Source organism: Sciurus vulgaris (genome assembly GCF_902686455.1).
Source record: "Sciurus vulgaris genome assembly, chromosome: 12".
NCBI lineage: Eukaryota > Metazoa > Chordata > Mammalia > Rodentia > Sciuridae > Sciurus > Sciurus vulgaris.
This window is the reverse complement of record NC_136473.1, coordinates 41,482,675-41,501,355: the sequence shown is the minus strand read 5'-3', so window position 1 is coordinate 41,501,355 and position 18,681 is coordinate 41,482,675.

Genomic DNA, 18,681 nt, shown 5'->3' with positions numbered 1-18,681 from the left:
CCACTGCTGAAGGACCCCAAGAAAAATGCTCCTGCAGTTTTATGGACCTGGGAGCAAGAGATCAAGAGTGGGAACAGGGAGTAGGAGAGAAGGACTGGGAACAGAAAAGTACTGCAGCCTAAGTCAGAGAGGACATAAAATTTCCCCTCTGTTCCCATATAAGGAGATCTTGGCAGACTTGCCCCAGGAAAGCCTCTGCCGAAGATTCCCCTTCAAATGGAGGTGCTTAGGCTAGGAATATGGGCTTAGTCCTTCACTGCAGCTCCCTCCAGAGACTGCAATGCACTGGCTGTGCACTAAGTCCAGTGTTGGGGAGGGCGGCTCTACCCAATGAGGCCTGCCAGGTAAAGTCTTTGTAATTGCATATGGTAGGGCAGCGGTTTGGTGGCGCAGGGATCACACATAAGTGTCCGACCAGTAACCAGACTCCTCATCCACTACGTTGCATTTGATAGATAAAACATCCAGAGGCTTTAAATGACATGTCTGAGTTTACTTGGTTTTGTGGCTGCAGAGCTGGGATCAGAACAAAGTTCTGTGAGCTCTCTACCTGGATTATTTCATACTGAACCAGAGTCAATATGGGAAGAGTTGTAGCTTCTGATCTAATGGGAAGTTTCTCTTCTGCTTCAGAAAGTGATCCAACACTGGGCAGCCTTTAAAAGAACCATCAACTTCCAAAGCCTGTTCTATTGGGAGAATTTTGAGCCTGTCACTTTTACCCCTGATGTTCAATCTGTGAATATACTATATTACTTACAAAAGAACTTTGCAGATATAATTAAGGTTATGAGACAATTCACATTAAAATGAAAAGATAATTTGGATTAACTGGATGGGCCCAGTGTAATCCCAAGAGCTTTTAGCATAGGAGAAAAACAGAAATCATTCTGAGGGATGCAGCAGAGAGTAAGTGAGAGGGTTTTGGAGCATGAGAAGGAGTTGATGCACTGCTGTTGGCTTTGAAAATGGACAGGACCATGAACCAATGAAGTTGTGGCCTCTAGAAGCTGGGAATGACCCTTCAACAGATAGCATTAGACATGGGGACATCATTCCTACAACTACATGAGATGGAACTAAATTCTGTCAACAACTTGAATGAAGTTGAAAGTAAACTCTCCCCCAGAATCCAGGCTGGCTGACCTTTTGATTTTAGTTTTGTGAGACCTTAAGCAGAAGGCCCAAGTAAACCCACCAGGACATACGACCTATAGAAGCTGTGAGATAATAAATGGGATTGGTTTCAGGCCACCGAATTTGTGGTCATTTTTTTAACAGCAGTAATAGAAAACAAATACAGAGGTTCCAAAGCACAACACAAAGATTCACCCTGTCAATTTTCCTTACCATTCCATCATGACTACTCTAAAACTGGCAACCAGTCCATCAGCCAACTGGTCCTTTTCTTAGCCAACTGGTACCAAAACAGTACTCTGTTAAAAATACCATAGCTAAAACACAGTTCAAACATTTCTAAGTGCAGATCAAAGTTCATTTTGAGCTTCTGGGTTAGAAAGGTCTTGGGCCTACTTCTGCAATGGCGGGATTTTTAGTAATGGTATCTTTATCCTTTCTATCTGTAAGGTATCTGGTGGGAAATATTCAGATCAAAGAACTAGAGTTGCCAGGTAAAATGCAGAAAAATTTGAATTTAAACTTAGAAAGACAAATAATAGTTTAGTATTCCCCAAATATTCCATGGGACATATTTACACTAAAACTGTTATTATTGTTTTTTTTAAGTCTGGAAGCCCTGCAAGGAACAGATATTGAAAAATAGAGTTTTCTAGGTTATGTAAAACTTACCAGGAAAGTGGTTAGTGATGACCTAAATTTGACTTAGCCGCCCCTTTCTGTGACAAGTGCCCTTCTGTTTCTACCACAACCAAATCTGATATCAGGAAAGGATCTTATCTCAGATACTTACACTTCAGTAGGAATGTCTACTAGCAGGGTTATGTGTGTCATCAAATAAACCCATAGTCAAATATGGAATGAAAGAATTTGTATACTATTAAAATAAAGCTGGGTATCACTGAGCAGGTGGGTATTAAGGTCTTTAGTCTGACTTCCTTCCCGAGGCAGGACATTATAGAGTGAATCTGAATATCCCTGAAAACTCTGAATATTAAAGTCTTGGCCTGTAGTGCTATTGGGAGATGGTGGAACCTTTAGGACATGGGGCCTAGTAGAAGTAAGTTAGTTCATTGGAGTTGTGTTCTCAAAGGTGATATCAGAACCCCAGCCCCTTCCTCTCTCTCTTTTTACTTCCTGGCCTCCCTGAGATGACTAGGTTTCCTCTGCCATAAGCTCCAGCCCTCAGGTACTGTGTGGTCACAAGTTCAGAGCAATGGGGTCAAGTGACCATGGATAGAAATCTCAGAATCAGTGAGCCAAAATAAACCTTCTTTTAAAATTGATTATCTCATGTATTTTGTCACAGTAACAGAAAGCTGAGTAACACACAAGAGGGTAGGGGAAAGTATGGACTTTTAGAGTTATATCTGTTTTTAAATACTGGTTTTGCCACTCTGCTTTGTAACTTGGAATAAATTGGTATTTCTCAGCACATTTCTTCTCACTCACAGTACATTTAGCTGCAGGATTATTATGAGACTTGAAATGAATCTATATATGTAGAGTATTTGGCACATAGTAAGTGCTTGGTAGACATTAACCTTTTTCTTCTGGAGCTCAGACCTAGTAGCCATATGCTTATTCTGTGCAGAAGCAAAGGTAACCATGTCTAAGGTCATCTATAGGCACCTATCTAAAATGTTAATCTGTAAAAAAAGGTTAAAGAAGAAAAAGTTGTATGCAGAATTGTTCAGAAGGGTTAACTGTGCTCTAATAACATGGTTATTGAAACCATTTACTGGACACTATAACAATGACAGAAAACAATCATAAAGAACATTATATACCAAGGATGGTTCTAGATGCTTCATATCTGTCAGCCCATTGAACACTCACAACAACCCTACAAGGAGACACTATTATTGTCATCTCCATCCCCATTTCAGATAAGTTAATGGAGACCCTTCCTGGTCAAATAACTTCCTCTAGTTTACTGAATTAGGACATTGTAGAACAGATTTTTTGATCCAGGTAATTGGGGCCCATCTTTTAGTGCAACCAGCAGCTAGTAAGTGGAGGAACCCATCTTTGAGAACAGAGAGTAAATGTTATGTAGGTATTCCAAACTTTCTGAATCTTAATAGCATTATATTTATTATCATTAAATTGTGCACATTTCATCCTAGAGAGGGCAAACTTCATAGGATCAACACAACTTGGTATTTCATACTTCAGGACATCATTTGTTCTAGAATGTTCCCTTAGGATCTGAGAGAAGTTTGGTCCAAAGGGCTGAATTTCTGGTCTCTCTCAGAAGCACTTTTATTAGCATGTAGGGTGATTACCGCAGAAACAGGATCCCAGTATACTGGTTTGGTCCACCTCTTATGATGCAGCATTCTCTTGTGTTTTTTGGTGACTAGTGAATCAGGTTTCCATTAAAAACACTGATGCCAAAGGGGAGAAAAAATAAAAGCTCTGGCATGACTTTGGAGGACGATTCTTTGTCTTAACTCTGGGGCCCAGAATGGAAAGTTGGCAGCTCAGCCTGAAAGACGAGAGTACATCAGGCAGCTGCAAGAACAGGAGATAAAAAACCACAAAGCAACTCACTTAATCTGAACTGTGGATGGGGTTGGGGACAAGAGGCAAGCACTACATTTGACTCCAGGTCTCAGTCTCTCAGGGTGGGATCATGTTGCCTAATCATGACATCATGCAAGCCTTTCCCACGCCTGTGGCCCACTTTTGAAATGACTGAGCAATGGAGGCAGAAGCCAAATTTGAAATGAATTACTCTGTGACTCAGACTGCTAATCTCTGTTTTGACAACCAACAGCAAGTTATTGGAACTTTAACTTATATTTGGTATTAAAATATAATTGTGTTGCAAAGATCTCCTTAATTTACCCTCTTACCTCATAAAAATACTGTGTAAGGACAAGGTAGCTGATTGCCTTGTATTTAGGGACAATAGGTAGAATTTGCCTTCAACTGAAGGCCTTGGGGGAAGATGTCATGATTGTAGCCTTTGGAGTCAGACATCCTGTGACCCTAAGTACCACTGTCTTTCTCTGTAAGTGGCAATAGTAGCATCGACCACTTTATAGTGTCATTGTGGTGATACAATGAGATGACTGATCCAAAGTTCTAGCATGTACCCTGTAAGTACACAACAAATCAGGCAATTTCTATTTATGCTTATATTTGTAAACACAGAGCCTCAAAAATGAAAATATTATCCTTGATTCTGCTGCTTATTATTTCTTAGAGGTGAAGTGATTTACTGCTACCTGCACATCTGGGGGATTTGAGGAAGCAAGCAGAAGTCTTCTATCAAGTCATTGAACAGAAGTATTTCTTGGGCAACCAATTTCCTCACAGAGGACCTTGGGTTCTATGGTTGAGGAGCATTTTTCTATCTCTGAGACAAGTTATTGTGAGAAGCAAAATTTGAACTTGGATTAATACTAGATGGCCTTCAAAATGTTTGCATCAGTGACAAAAGTTTTGCATTACATCATATCCTCCCATTCAGTTTCTTTCTTTTGTTGTGGTTGTTCTGATTGTTTATCTATCAGAGAAAATCTGTGTGTCTATCTAATTATCTCATTTAGTTTTGTGTTATCTGAAAATTGGTTCATGAAGTTAAAACAGTTTCCTAGAGTTTTCGCTTCTTTTTTCCTCTAACTAGAAATTAAATTATTCATGTTTACCATCTGCCTACAACCTGCTAGGATAGGATTTCTGAACTCAAAAAGGGGATTTAAAATTTTCACAAAAGTATTTCAAAGTTCTAAGAAGCTCTTTTAACTCTTAAGTTCAAGTACCTCTCTGAAAGCAGTGCCACCTCACCTGCTGGACCTGGAATGACTCTGGCCAGGAGCCATGACTTGTCAGTTCTGTTGCTTCTGATGTTTGCCTTCTTATTTCTTTTATGCATTTTTTTTGTGTGTGTTCTTTTGTGGTGTTTCTCTTTCTTAGCATATTATTCTTGCACACCTGTGTTTATAGCAGCATTATTCACAATAGCAAAGATGTGGAAGCAATCCAAGTGCCCATCAATGGATGAATAGATGAGCAAACTATGGAATATCCATGCAATTAAATATTATTTAAACTTAAGAAGGAAGAAAATTCTGAAATATTCTACTATAGAGTGAACCTTGAAGACATATGCTCAGTGAAATAAACCAGTCACAAAAAGACAAATATAGAAATTCCTGATTTCTAGAATTTTTCAACTTTACAATGATGTATATATCCATATGTATATAACCATTCTATTTTTTCACTTTCAATGCAGTGTTCAATAAACTACATGAGATATTCAACACTATTATAATATTGACCTATGCAGATAATTTTGACGAACTGAAGGCTAATGTAGGTATTCTGAGTATCTTTAAAGTAGTTGAGTACTAATCTATGATATTTAGTAGGTTTTTTTTTTTTTTTGTATTACAATGCATTTTTTATTTACACTATCTTCAAGGAAGAATTTATCAGGTAAACCTTTTTGTGAGTTGAGGGGCATCTATACCATGATTCCCCACTTCGGTGAAATACTTTCATCATTCTCTCATTTCTGTAATCTCTATAGGACAATTGGATGCTCTGCAGGGGACATCTAAGGAATTTGCTGCCCAGCATCCCTTCCTTCTATTAACTGAATTTCTTTCCAAGTTCTACTTGGTGGGTGGGGGAAAAGAAAAGACTGTCACTCACAACATCCTTCCTTCAGGCTGTAGCAATTGGTCATGTGACCAAGACAGGCAAATCAGTCTTTCTCTGGGGTTTTGCATTTGAACACCAGAAGAGTTGAAGAGACTCCTTTGTTCCTTGAATCTTAAGCTTTGAGATGGTTACTCTGTGGCCATGTTCCTTGAAGGAAGCTTGCCTGCTGTAGGCTAAAATGAGCCTAATACACAGAGAGAAGCAAAACTGAGCAATGAAGCTGTATGAGTTAATAAATTTCTGATTCGCTTAAACTGGTTAGATTCAGGTTTCTGTCACTTGCAATCAAAAGAAGTCCTATTTAAGATATAATCTTCTCATTTAAAAAAGCATCTACTGCCTTGCATTCGTATTTTATCATGGTGTACCATAGTCACTCTTTTAATACGAACTTTATATTGAAATAATTATAAATTCACAGAAAGTTGCAAAGATAATTCAGGGTAATTAGTGTATATTTTACCCAGTTTACTATAATGGCTATATATTTTGTAACTATAGTACAATATAAAAAATGGGGCTATGGTGTAGTTCAGTGGTAGAGCACTTAATTAGCATGTGTGAGACCCTGGTTGCATTCTCAGCCCTGCAAAACGAAACAAAACTCAGTAAATTAACATTGGGACAATGTGTATATAAGTGTGTGTGTGTTTGTTTCTGTCACACAATATATAGAACTCATTCTACCCCTTTACAGTATATAACAGCACAATCTACCAATATCAACATTTTACCTGGTTGAATGAAGTGTACCATCTTATTCCCTTTACATTCCTTTAACATTCCCCACTGTAGGATGATTATCTTAAATACCTCCTCTGCACACATTGGAACACATCAGACATTGTTATTTATTTTGCTTCAATTATTAAACACAATTTAGAAAATTCCAGAAGAAAAGGAAAATCTATCACATTTAAAAAAAGTTGCTTTTCTTTTTTTCTTAAAGTTCCAAGATTTCTCCTTTGATTATTTCCTTTCTGGTAAGAGAATTTCTGTAGCCATTCCTTTCAAGCAGGTCTGACAGAAATTCTCTTTGTTTTCTTGTTATTTAGCTCTTTCTTACTGTAACAAATACCTGAGATAATCAACTTATAAAGGGAAAAGTTTTAGTTAGCTCAGGGTGTGGAGGTTTCAGTCCATGATCCCTTGGCCCCTTGCTTTGGGGCCTGTGCTGAGGCAGCAGTCATGGTGGGAAGTGTATGGAAGAGCAAAACCACTCCCTCATGGCCAAGAAGCAAAAGAGAGTGAGGAAGTCAGCAGGGTCCCACGTCTCCTTCAAGGTCAGGCCCCCAGTGATCTGAAGACCTCCTGCAAAGCCCCAACTCTTACTAAAAAGTTTCCACCACTTTCCAAAAGCATCAATCTTGGGAAAAAGCTTTTAACATGAGGATCTTTTAGAGGACATTCTTGATCCAAACTATCGCATCTTTCATATGAGGATACCTTGATTTCCTTTTCATTTCTGCAGAATATTTTTACTGGCTATAGAATTCTGGCTTTACAATTCTTTTCTTTCTAAGCTTGAAAAATACTGTGGCCTCCATGGTTTCTGAGAAGACATATGCTGTCATTCAAGTTCTTTTACTCTTGTAGGCAAGATATTATTTCTCTCTTATTGCTTTAAATTTTTTTTCTAGCTAGGTGTGGTGGTGCATGCCTGTAATCCCAGTGACTTGGGAGGCTGAAGTAGGTTGATCCTAAGTTTAAAGCCAGCTTCAGCAACTTAGCAAGGCCCTGAGCAACTTAGTGAGATCATGTCTCAAAATAAAAAATAAAAAGGAATGGGGATGTGGCTCAGTGGTTAAGTGCCCCCAGGGTTCATTCCCTGGTACAAGAAAAAAAAAAAAAAAAAGAAAAAAGAAAAAAAATTTTTGGAGTTTTAGAACTTTGAATTTGGTGTGGGTTTGTCCTATTTGAGATTCTTTCTCAGCTTCTTGAAATTGTAACTTTATGTCCTTTGTCAAATTTGGGAAAATTTCAGTGATTATTCAAATACAATTTTTTTTTTTTTTTTTTTTTGGTACTAGGGATTGAATCCAGGGGAACTCAGCCACTGAACCACATCCCCAGCCCTTTCAGTTTTTTATTTTGAGACAGAGTGTCACTAAATTGCTTAGGGCCTTGCTAAGTTGCTGAGAATGCTAAGTTGCTGAGAATGGCCTTGAACTTGCAATCCTCCTGCCCTGGCCTCTAGAGCTACTGGGATTGCAGGTGTGTGTCATCGTGCTTGGCTCTTCAAATACTTTTTCAGCCTCCCTCTATTTTTCCTGTTCTGGACTTTAGCCATCAGAGATTTGTGCCATATAAATCTTTTGACATTTTCCCACAGGTATGCAAGGCTCTATTCCTTTTTTTTTTTTTTTCTTTTCTGTCATTCAATTTATTTTCTCTGTTCAAATTACTATTTTTCCACCCTCCAGTTCATGATTCTTTCTTTTGTCCCTCTGTTCAATTATTGAGTTCATTCATTGAGTTTTTCATTTGGTTATTGTATTTTCAGTTCTAGAATTTCCATTTGGTTCTCCCTTATAATTTTATTTATTAGTTCAAAGTTTCTATTTTTTCATTTGGTTGGAGTATGACTTATTGAAGCATTTTTCTAAGGATTGTGTTAAGTTTTTTGTCAGATAATTTTAACATCTTTGTCACACTGGTGTTAGTATATCTTGATTATCTTTTTCCATTCAAGTTGAAATTTTCCTGGTTCCTGGTATGATGAGTGATTTTCTTTTGAAACCTGGATATTTTGGATATTATGTTATGACATTCTGGATCTTATCTACATCTGCTCAGCAGACCTCTTCTGATACTTCTCTCATGGTTAAAGAGAGGGGTGCCACCTCATTACTTGCAGTGGGGGTACACTCAGGCTTCCTCGACACCTGGGACACCTCCTTCTTACTACTGAGCAGGGATAGGAATTCCACTGCAAGATCCTGGATGCCTTGTACTGCTCCCCACATGGGTCCTGCTGGGAATCATGGAAGTCACCTCCTGCGTTAGTCAGGTTGTTGTCACTGTGACCAAAAATGTCCAACAAGAACAACTTGGAGAAAGGAAATTTTATTTTGGCTCATGGTTCAGAAGTTTAGTCCATGGTTAACCAAGTCCATTGCTCTAGGCCCAGGATGAAGCAGCACATCATGGTGGAATGGCATGGTGGAGGGAAGCTGCTCCCCTAATGGCAGCCAAGAAACGGAGAAAGGGAGAGAAGGCGGGGAAGGGGCCATGGGGAAAATACACCCTTTCCAGGACGCACCCCCAGTGATCCACCTCCTTCAGCCATGCCCCACCTGCCTATAGTTACCACCCAGTCCATTCAAAGTAAGGTGGACTAATTAGATTTTAACTCTCACAATCCAATAATTTCACCTATGAACACTCCTGCATTAACACAGGATCTTGGGGAACGCCTCACATCCAAACCATAATACCTGCTTGAATCTAAACAGTGGCAAAAGTCCTGACTTTCCACTAGGCTACCTCTGACATGACCCCAGCAGGTGTCTCATTGCTACAAGTTTGACAAAGGTGGCAGGCAAGAGAGTAAGAATGGAGCCAGTTTTGTCTGTGATGTTTGGCTAGAGTAGTGTGGTCACTTGCCTAAATGTTTGCTTTCTTGCCCGGCTACCCACTTCCTGGTCTTTAGGTAGAAAGCAAGTTTAATTCTTGAGTTTTGTTTTGTTTTATTTTCTGTTCCTATTGGTATATCTGTGTTACCAAACTCCTCTGATATCCAGTGTGGAATATATGAGTCAAAAAAGAAAATCCAGGGGACTCACTCCTTATTGTTCTTCAGATATTGAGGTGCTAGTCAGACTGCCTTCTTCTCTCCACCTTGCAGAGTCTTTGTATGTGTTACATGTAATGTTCAGGTTTTTATTTGTGCTTAGAGAGAGGAATATGGAAAAGTACATCTATACATCTTTCTGGAAGTAGAAATTCTGTCTTTGTTTTCAAAACTGTAATTAACACTTTTTGCAAAGGAAAGGATGTATATAAATAAACAAGTGATAGAAGATGCCTTTCAAGTCCCAACTCAAAAGCTCTTTTTTCTCTTGAGCCTTCTCTGAGGGCCTCCTTCTGTACGGTCATTGAACTCTCATTTCTACTCGTATCATTGCAGGGATATTATCATGGTGTTTTCCATCTCTGTGTACCTTCCCAGAAAACAGACTGCACTCAGATTTGTTGATGTATTCTTTCAGAAGATTAGACTCAAAGAAGGGATACAGTTGTAAACTTTCATACAAATGAAGAAACTAGAATTCAAGTCACAAGTTATGTACCCTTAGAGGTTCATAATTTTATACCAACTTTTCCAAAATTGTTTTGCTTTGAGTTTTAGGCATTTTTCAATCATGCAGTTTCAGCTTATCCTTAGTTCTGGCCAAACAGGTTACACATTAATCCTTATCTAAATATCAGCATAAAGTACACTGGTAGGGAGGAAGGAAGAAAAAAGAAAAACTCTTTCCCGATGTCCAAACAAAACCCAAAGCCCACTTACTGAAAGCACCAGAGACTGTGCTTTTTCATTTCTGTATCACTAGCTTTAGCACAACACAGGATTTATGGAAGGTCAGAGAATTCTAACCCATTGTCTGAATTTTGCAAAGAGGCAAGGTCATTTACTGAGAGATAAGGCAGACAAATAGTTGTCTTAAAAGAACACCTCATTTTCAAAAATAGATTAATGTATATAGGATTGGGGAAATGAGAAAGGAAGGTCTAGGACCATTTACAGATTTTTGATGTGAATTACTAGATTGGAGATCAATATCCAACGTGGTGAATATGAGAGGAGGAAAACACTCTTAAGAGAGTGAGCTCAGCTGGGGACATGTTGATTTTGATGAATGTGTAGAATCCCAGGTGAAGTTGCTGAGTGGACAGTTGAGCATACCAGGCTACCAATATCACTTGGAAGCACATGGTTGGAACTGTAAACTGTGCCTGCCTTTGACACTACTTAGGAGAAGTGTAAATGATAACAGAAGATCAGGGATGGAACTCTGTGAAACAAGCATTTAGCCGGAATGTAAAGAGAAAACTTAAAAAAAGACTGAAAAGCTGTGGCAGAATAAAAAGGACTAAGGCTAGGACTCTTATAAAATCCGAGGAGGATAGAATTTCAAGCAAAAAATAAATAATTACATTAAATGCTGCAGAGAAGTGAAAGAAAACTTGGATAGCAAAGGACACTTGAACTTGCAACTTGAAGACTGGGGGTCAATTAGATCAGAAGGCAGATTGTGATGGACTGAGAAGAGAGGAAAAAGAGGAAGTGTCCATATGAGCGAAGCCTACTCTTTAAAAAAGAAAAGTAAGGAATACTCAGGAAGCAAGGAGGAATGTGAAAATAAATTATTTCTCATTACTTAATAATCTATATTCTTAGAATAGAAAATTTAGACTACAGAGATAAGTGTGCAAGTATAAACTTCTTTTATAACCTCTTCTACCCAGATAATCACTGTTAATATTTTAGTATATACTTATAGTCTTCTCATTTTTTAAATTTATTTGTGTGTGTGTGTGGTACTAGGGATTAAACTCAGGGCTTTGAACGTACAAACTATGTGCTCTACCACTAAGCTACATCCCCAACTCTCCTCCCTTTTTTATCTGAGTCAATGGTCTCACTTTATTGGCCAGGCTAGCCTTGAACTCTTGGACTCAAGTCATCCTCCCACCACAAACTTCTGAGTAGCTGGGATTACAGGTGTTCACTACCATGTCTTGTCTTATACTCTTTTTAAAAGCAGAAATATACTTTTAATAGTTCAGTGGTAGAGCAATTGCCTAGCATGCATGAAGCCCTGGGATCAGTTCCCAGCATCTCAAAAAATATACATTATGGGTTTTATATCATTTTTAAGATGACTTTTGATAATTCTTTTTTATTAAAAATCATAAATTTACATAGGGCAATGTTGTTTGATTCATTCTGTTATTTTTTCCCTTCCCCCCCACTCCTCCCACCACTCTTTTCCCTCTATACAATCCTTCCTTCCTCCATTCTTACCACCCTCCTTATCCCTAAACCTAAACTTAACCCTAACCCTAACGCTAACCCCTCTTACCCCCCCATTATATGTCCTCATCCACTTATCAGCAAGATCATTTGTCCTTTAGTTTTTTGAGATTGGCTTATCTCACTTAGCATGATATTCTCCAATTTCATCCATTTGCCTGCAAATGCCATAATTTTATCATTCTTCATGGTGGAGTAATATACCATTGTATATATATGCCACAGTTTCTTTATCCATTCATCAACTGAAGGGCATCTAGGTTGGTTCCACAATCTGGCTATGGTGAATTGAGCAGCAATGAACATTGATGTGGCTGTATCTCTGTAGTATGCTGATTTTAAGTCCTTTGGGTATAGGCCAAGGAGTGGGATAGCTGGGTCAAATGGTGGTTCCATTCCAAGCTTTCGAGGAATCTCCACACTGCTTTCCAGAGTGACTGCACTAATTTGCAACCCCACCAGCAATGTATGAGTGTAACTTTTTCCCCACATCCTCGCCAACACCTATGGTTGCTTGTGTTCTTGATAATCGCCATTCTAATTGGGGTGAGATGAAATCTTAGGGTAGTTTTATTTGCATTTCTCTTATTACTAGAGATGTTGAACATTTTTTCATATATCTGTTGATTGCTTGTACATCTTCTTCTGTGAAGTGTCTGTTCATTTCCTTAGCCCATTTGTTGATTGGATTATTTGTATTCTTGGTGTAGAGTTTTTTGAGTTCTTTATAGATTCTGGAAATTAGTGCTCTATCTGAAGTATGAGTGGCAAAGATATTCTCCCACTCTGTAGGCTCTCTCTTCACATTACTGATAGTTTCCTTTGCTGAGAGAAAGCTTTTTAGTTTGAATCTATCCCAGTTGTTGATTCTTGCTTTTATTTCTTGGGCTATGGGAGTCCTGTTAAGGAAGTCTGATCCTAAACCAACAAGTTGAAGGGTTGGACCTACTTTTTCTTCTATAAGATGCAGGGTCTCTGGTCTAATTCCGAGGTCCTTGATCCATTTTGAGTTGAGTTTTGTGCAGGGTGAGAGATAGGGATTTAGTTTCATTCTGTTACATATGGATTTCCAGTTTTCCCAGCACCATTTGTTGAAGAGGCTATCTTTTCTCCATTACATATTTTTGGCGCCTTTGTCTAGTATGAGAAAATTGTATTTATTTGGGTTTGTGTCCATGACCTCTATTCTGTACCATTGATCTACCTGTCTATTTTAGTACCAATACCATGCCATTTTTGTTACCATTGCTTTGTAGTAGAGTTGAAGATCTGGTATTGCGATACCCCCTGCTTCGCTCTTTCTACTGAGGATTGCTTTAGCTATTCTGGGTTTCTTATTCTTCCAGATGAATTTCATAATTGGTTGTTCTATTTCTGTAAGGTACATCATTGGGATTTTAATTGGAATTGCATTGAATCTGTATAGCACTTTTGGTAGTATGGCCATTTTGACAATATTAATTCTGCCTATCCAAGAACATGGGAGATCTTTCCATCTTCTAAGGTTTTCTTTAATTTCTTTCTTTAGTGTTCTGTAGTTCTCATTGTAGAGGTCTTTCACCTCTTTTGTGAGATTGATTCCCAAGTATTTTATTTTTTTCAATGCTATTGTGAATGGGGTAGTTTTCCTAATTTCTCTTTCTGAAGATTCATCACTTATGTATAAAAATGCGTTGGATTTATGAGCATTGATCTTGTAACCTGCTACTTTACTGAATTCACTTATGAGTGCTAAGAGTTTTCTGGTGGAATTTCCTGGTTTCTCTAAATATATAATCATGTCATCAGCGAAAAGGGATAGTTTGAGTTCTTCTTTTCCAATTCGTATCCCTTTAATTTCTTTGGTTTGTCTAATTGCTCTGGCTAGAGTCTCAAAGACGATGTTGAATAGAAGTGGTGAAAGAGGGCATCCCTGCCTTGTTCCAGTTTTTAGGGGGAATGCTTTCAGTTTTTCACCATTTAGAATGATATTGGCCATGGGCTTAGTGTAGATGGCCTTTACAATGTTAAGGAATGTTCCCACTACCCCAATTTTTTCTAGTGTTTTGAGCATGAAGCAATGCTGTATTTTATCGAATGCTTTTTCTGCATCTATTGAAATAATCATGTGATTCTTAACTTTTAGTCTGTTGATATGGTGAATGACATTTATTGATTTCCTGATGTTGAACCAACCTTGCATCCCTGGGATGAAACCCACTTGATCGTGGTGCACTATCTTTTTAATATATTTTTGTATGCGATTTGCTAAAATTTTGTTGAGAATTTTTGCATCAATGTTCATTAAGGATATTGGTCTGAAATTTTCTTTCCCCGATGTGTCTCTGTCTGGTTTAGGTATCAGGATGATATTGGCTTCATAGAATGAGTTTGGGAGGGTTCCCTCCTCTTCTATTTCATGGAATACTTTGAGGAGTATTGGAATGAGCTCTTCTTTAAAGGTTTTGTAGAAATTGGCTGAGAACCCATCTGGTCCTGGACTTTTCTTTGTTGGTAGGCTTTTGATGACCTCTTTTATTTCATTGCTTGAAATTGATTTATTTAAGTTGTGTATGTCCTCCTCATTCAGTTTAGGTAATTCATGTGTCTCTAGAAACTTGTTGATGTCTTTGAGATTTTCTGTTTTGTTGGAGTATAGATTTTCAAAATAGCTTCTAATTATGTGTTGTATTTCACTCGTGTCTGTTGTGATATTTCCTTGTTCATTCCGAATTTTATTAATTTGAGTTTTCTCCCTCTTTCTCTTTGTTAGTGTGGCTTAGGGTTTATCAATTTTGTTTATTTTTTCAAAGAAACAACTATTTATTTTGTTAATTTTTCCCGATTGTTTCTTTTGTTTCAGTTTCATTGATTTCAGCTCTGATTTTAACTATTTCCTGTCTTCTACTACTTTTGGTGTTGGTCTGCTCTTTTTTTTCTAGAGCTTTGAGCTGTAGTGTTAAGTCATTTATTTGTTGATTTCTACTTCTTTTGTTGAATGCGCCCCATGAAATAAATCTTCCTCTAAGTACTGCTTTCATAGTGTCCCAGAGATTTTGATATGATGTGTCTTTGTTCTCGTTTACTTCTAAGAATTTTTTTATTTCCCTCCTGATGTCTTCTGTTATCCATTCATCATATAATAGTGTATTATTTAATCTCCAAGTATTGGGGAAGTTTCTGTTTTTTATTCTGTCATTTATTTCTAATTTCAATCCATTATGATGTGATAGAGTACAAGGTAGTATCTCTATCTTCTTGTAATTGCTAACAGTAGCTTTGTAGCATAAAACATGGTCTATTTTAGAGAAGGATCCATGTGCTGCTGAGAAGAAAGTGTATTCGTTCTTTGTCGGATGGTATATTCTATATAAGTCGGTTAAGTCTAAATTGTTGATTGTGTTATTGAGATCTATGGTTTCTTTATTCAATTTTTGTTTGGACGATCTATCCAGCGGTGAGAGCGGTGTGTTAAAATTGCCTAGTATTATTGTGTTGTGGTCTATTTGATTTCTGGAATTGAGAAGAATTTGTTTGACGTACATGGATGAGCCAATGTTCGGGGCATAGATATTTATGATTGTTATGTCTTGCTGATTTATGCTTCCCTTAAGCAGTATGTAATATCCTTCTTTATCCCTTCTGACTAGTTTTGGCTTGAAGTCTACATTATCTGAAATGAGAATGGATACTCCAGCTTTATTGCTGAGTCCACATGCATGGTATGTTTTTTCCCATCCTTTCACCTTTAGTCTATGGGTATCTCTTTCTATGAGATGAGTCTCTTGCAGGCAGCATATTGTTGGATTTTTCTTTTTAATCCAATCTGCCAGTCTATGTCTTTTGATTGATGAGTTCAGGCCATTAACATTCAGGGTTATTATTGTAATATGATTTGTATTCCCAGTCATTTGACTCATTTTTGTTTTTTGACATGATTTGGTTTCTCCTTTATTTGGCTATTCCTTTAGGCTAGTTCCTCCCGTTGCTGATTTGCATCATTGTTTTTCATCTCTTCCTCATGGAATATTTTGCTGAGAATGTTCTATAATGCCGGCTTTCTTTTTGTAAATTCCTTTAGCTTTTGTTTATCATGGAAGGATCTTATTTCATCGTCAAATCTGAAAGTAAGTTTTGCTGGGTATAAGATTCTTGGTTGGCATCCGTTTTCTTTCAGGGCTTTGTAAATGTTGTTCCACGCCCTTCTAGCTTTTAGGGTCTGGATTGAAAAATCTGCTGATATGCATATTGGTTTCCCCCTGAATGTAATCTGATTCTTTTCTCTCACAGACTTTAAAATTCTGTCTTTATTTTGTATGTTAGGTATTTTCATAATAATGTGCCTTGGTGTGGGTCTGTTGTAATTTTGTATATTTGGAGTCCTATAAGCCTCTTGTACTGGATTTTCCATTTCATTCTTCATATTTGGGAAATTTTCTGATATTATTTCATTGAATAGATTGTTCATTCCTTTGGTTTGTTTCTCTACGCCTTCCTCAATCCCAATAATTCTTAAATTTGGCCTCTTCATGATATCCCATAATTCTTGTAGATTCTGTTCACGATTTCTTACCATCTTCTCTGTTTAGTCAACTTTGTTTTCAAGATTAAATATTATTTCTTCAATATCTGAGGTTCTGTCTTCCAGGTGATCTATCCTATTGGTTATGCTTTCTATGGAGTTCTTAACTTGGTTTATTGTTTCCATCATTTCAAGGATTTCTGTTTGTTTGTTTTTTTTCAATATCTCTAACTCTTTATTGACATGATCTCTTGCTTCCCGTATTTGCTCTTTTAACTGTTGAGTGGTGCGATCATTTAATGCCTGCATTTGCTATTTCGTCTCCTCCTTCAATGCCTGCATTTGCTCTTTCATCTCCTCGTTTGCTTCCCTGATTGTTTTAATTATGTACATTCTGAACTCCCTTTCTGACATTTCTTCTGCTGTGCTGTCATTGGGTTTTATTGATATAGTATCTAGGTTTGTTTGGGACATTTTCTTCCCTTGTTTTCTCATATTGGTTAGATGTCAGTGGGACTCTGTGATATTGCAGATTTTCTTTATTGGCTTATAGTGTCCCTGTAGATTTCCAGTGTATCACCTCCCAGCCTTCAGTAGCCTGAAGTCTTGGAGTAACTTGATAATGCAGTGCTTCCGAACAAAGCTGCCCCTAGCCCACTACTGGTTCCAGGGAGAGAGACCTGGAGAGGTCTCTGGCTGCCCTGCCCTGGTCCCAGAGGCTGCTTGCAGGTTGGAGGTCTCCACTGGCTTGGGGACTTGTGGCTGGCTCTCTGTAGAAAGGCTCTTACTGGGCGGTCTGCTCCAAGAAGCTAGCCTAGAAAGGCGCTTCCCACCGGAGGGAGCCAGGCTGCTTGGGGAAGTCTTTAGCTGCCCTGTCCTGGTCTCTGAAGCAACCTGTGGGCGGGCCAGAGCTTGCAGCACACTGGCTCAGGGACTTGGATCTGGTTCTGTGCAGAAAGGCTCTCACTGGGGGGCATGCTACGAGAAGCTGGAGAATCTGGCCCTGTGGGAGGAGCCCACCACCAGAGTGCTCAGGGCTGCCTGGGGGAGACTCTAGCTGCCCTGCTCTACTCTAATAAGCTGCCCGAATCTGGACCTGCCGCCCGGGCCAAGCTTCACCGGGTGGGGGAGACTCACCCCATGGTTCTATTTTAGTCCGAGTCTCTCAATGCCTCCCCTTCTTGAATCCTGGGTTCTGGAGCGACTGGAGATGCAGTCACCCTCTAGTCTGCCATCTTGGATCACCCCGTGGAAAAAGCCAGACTTTTGATATTTCTATATATGAAAAGTATAATAACTTTTCATGCCATAACTATTTTCCTACATCAATTTTAATGACAGCAGATAATATTCCATTATATTTCCATATATTTTATGTAAGTAATTTCTCCTATTTTTTTGCCTTTTATTTCATTAATTTTTTTGTTAATTTCTCCTATTTTGGGACATAATGTTAAACAGCATGTTCAACATGTCACAATGTAATAAACAGCACTAGGGTGAGTCTTTGTAATTATGCCTTTGCATGCATGATAAATTCTAGAAACAGTATTACTGAAACAAAATCTATGCAAAAGTGCTAGGCTTTTGAAATGTACTAAAGAATACTTCTTGAACTTATTGATTATATTATTCTTTATACAAAGCAGGTAAATCCAGTAGATTTGAGTGTGAAGAAAGTATTTCTGTTAAGAAGGAAAACACTCGAGCATGTCTTTCACGTTGTATAGAACATGCTAGTTTAGAGAAAGAAATTGAAATTATTGAAGGCTGATGACAGCCTTAAGGAAATTGGAAACACATAATGTTGTGGAGGAGGAACATTTCTAGATGGGAAGGAAGGAGAAAAATAAGAGTGTGAAGGAGAAGAATTTTCAGATGCAGGGAAGAGGAGCATTGAGGAAGTTGTCTCTTGACACTTTTGATTTACTCTGTGGAATAAAAGGCAAATTTGTTTTTTGAATGAGAAGGTAGCAATGAGCAATGCAGATGCAGGTACCTGACCAGATATATAAGGGATTGCTGGAATGTTCTAAGGGCACAACCAAGGTTGGACATCTTGAATTTATATTGTCAATCTATAGAGTTATCCTTCAACCTAGAACCACCTCTTGGCTGGGTTCTTTCTATCATTAAGACTAAAATTTTTCTCATTCTCAGAGAGATTTCTAATCATGTTATCTAAGAAAGCACTCTTTTTGTATTTCATATCATACTACTCTGGGATTACATGTGTTCACTACCATGTCTAGTCTTATAGTCTTTTTAAAAGCAGAAATATACTTTTAATAGCTCAGCACTAGGGTGACTCTTTGTATTATCA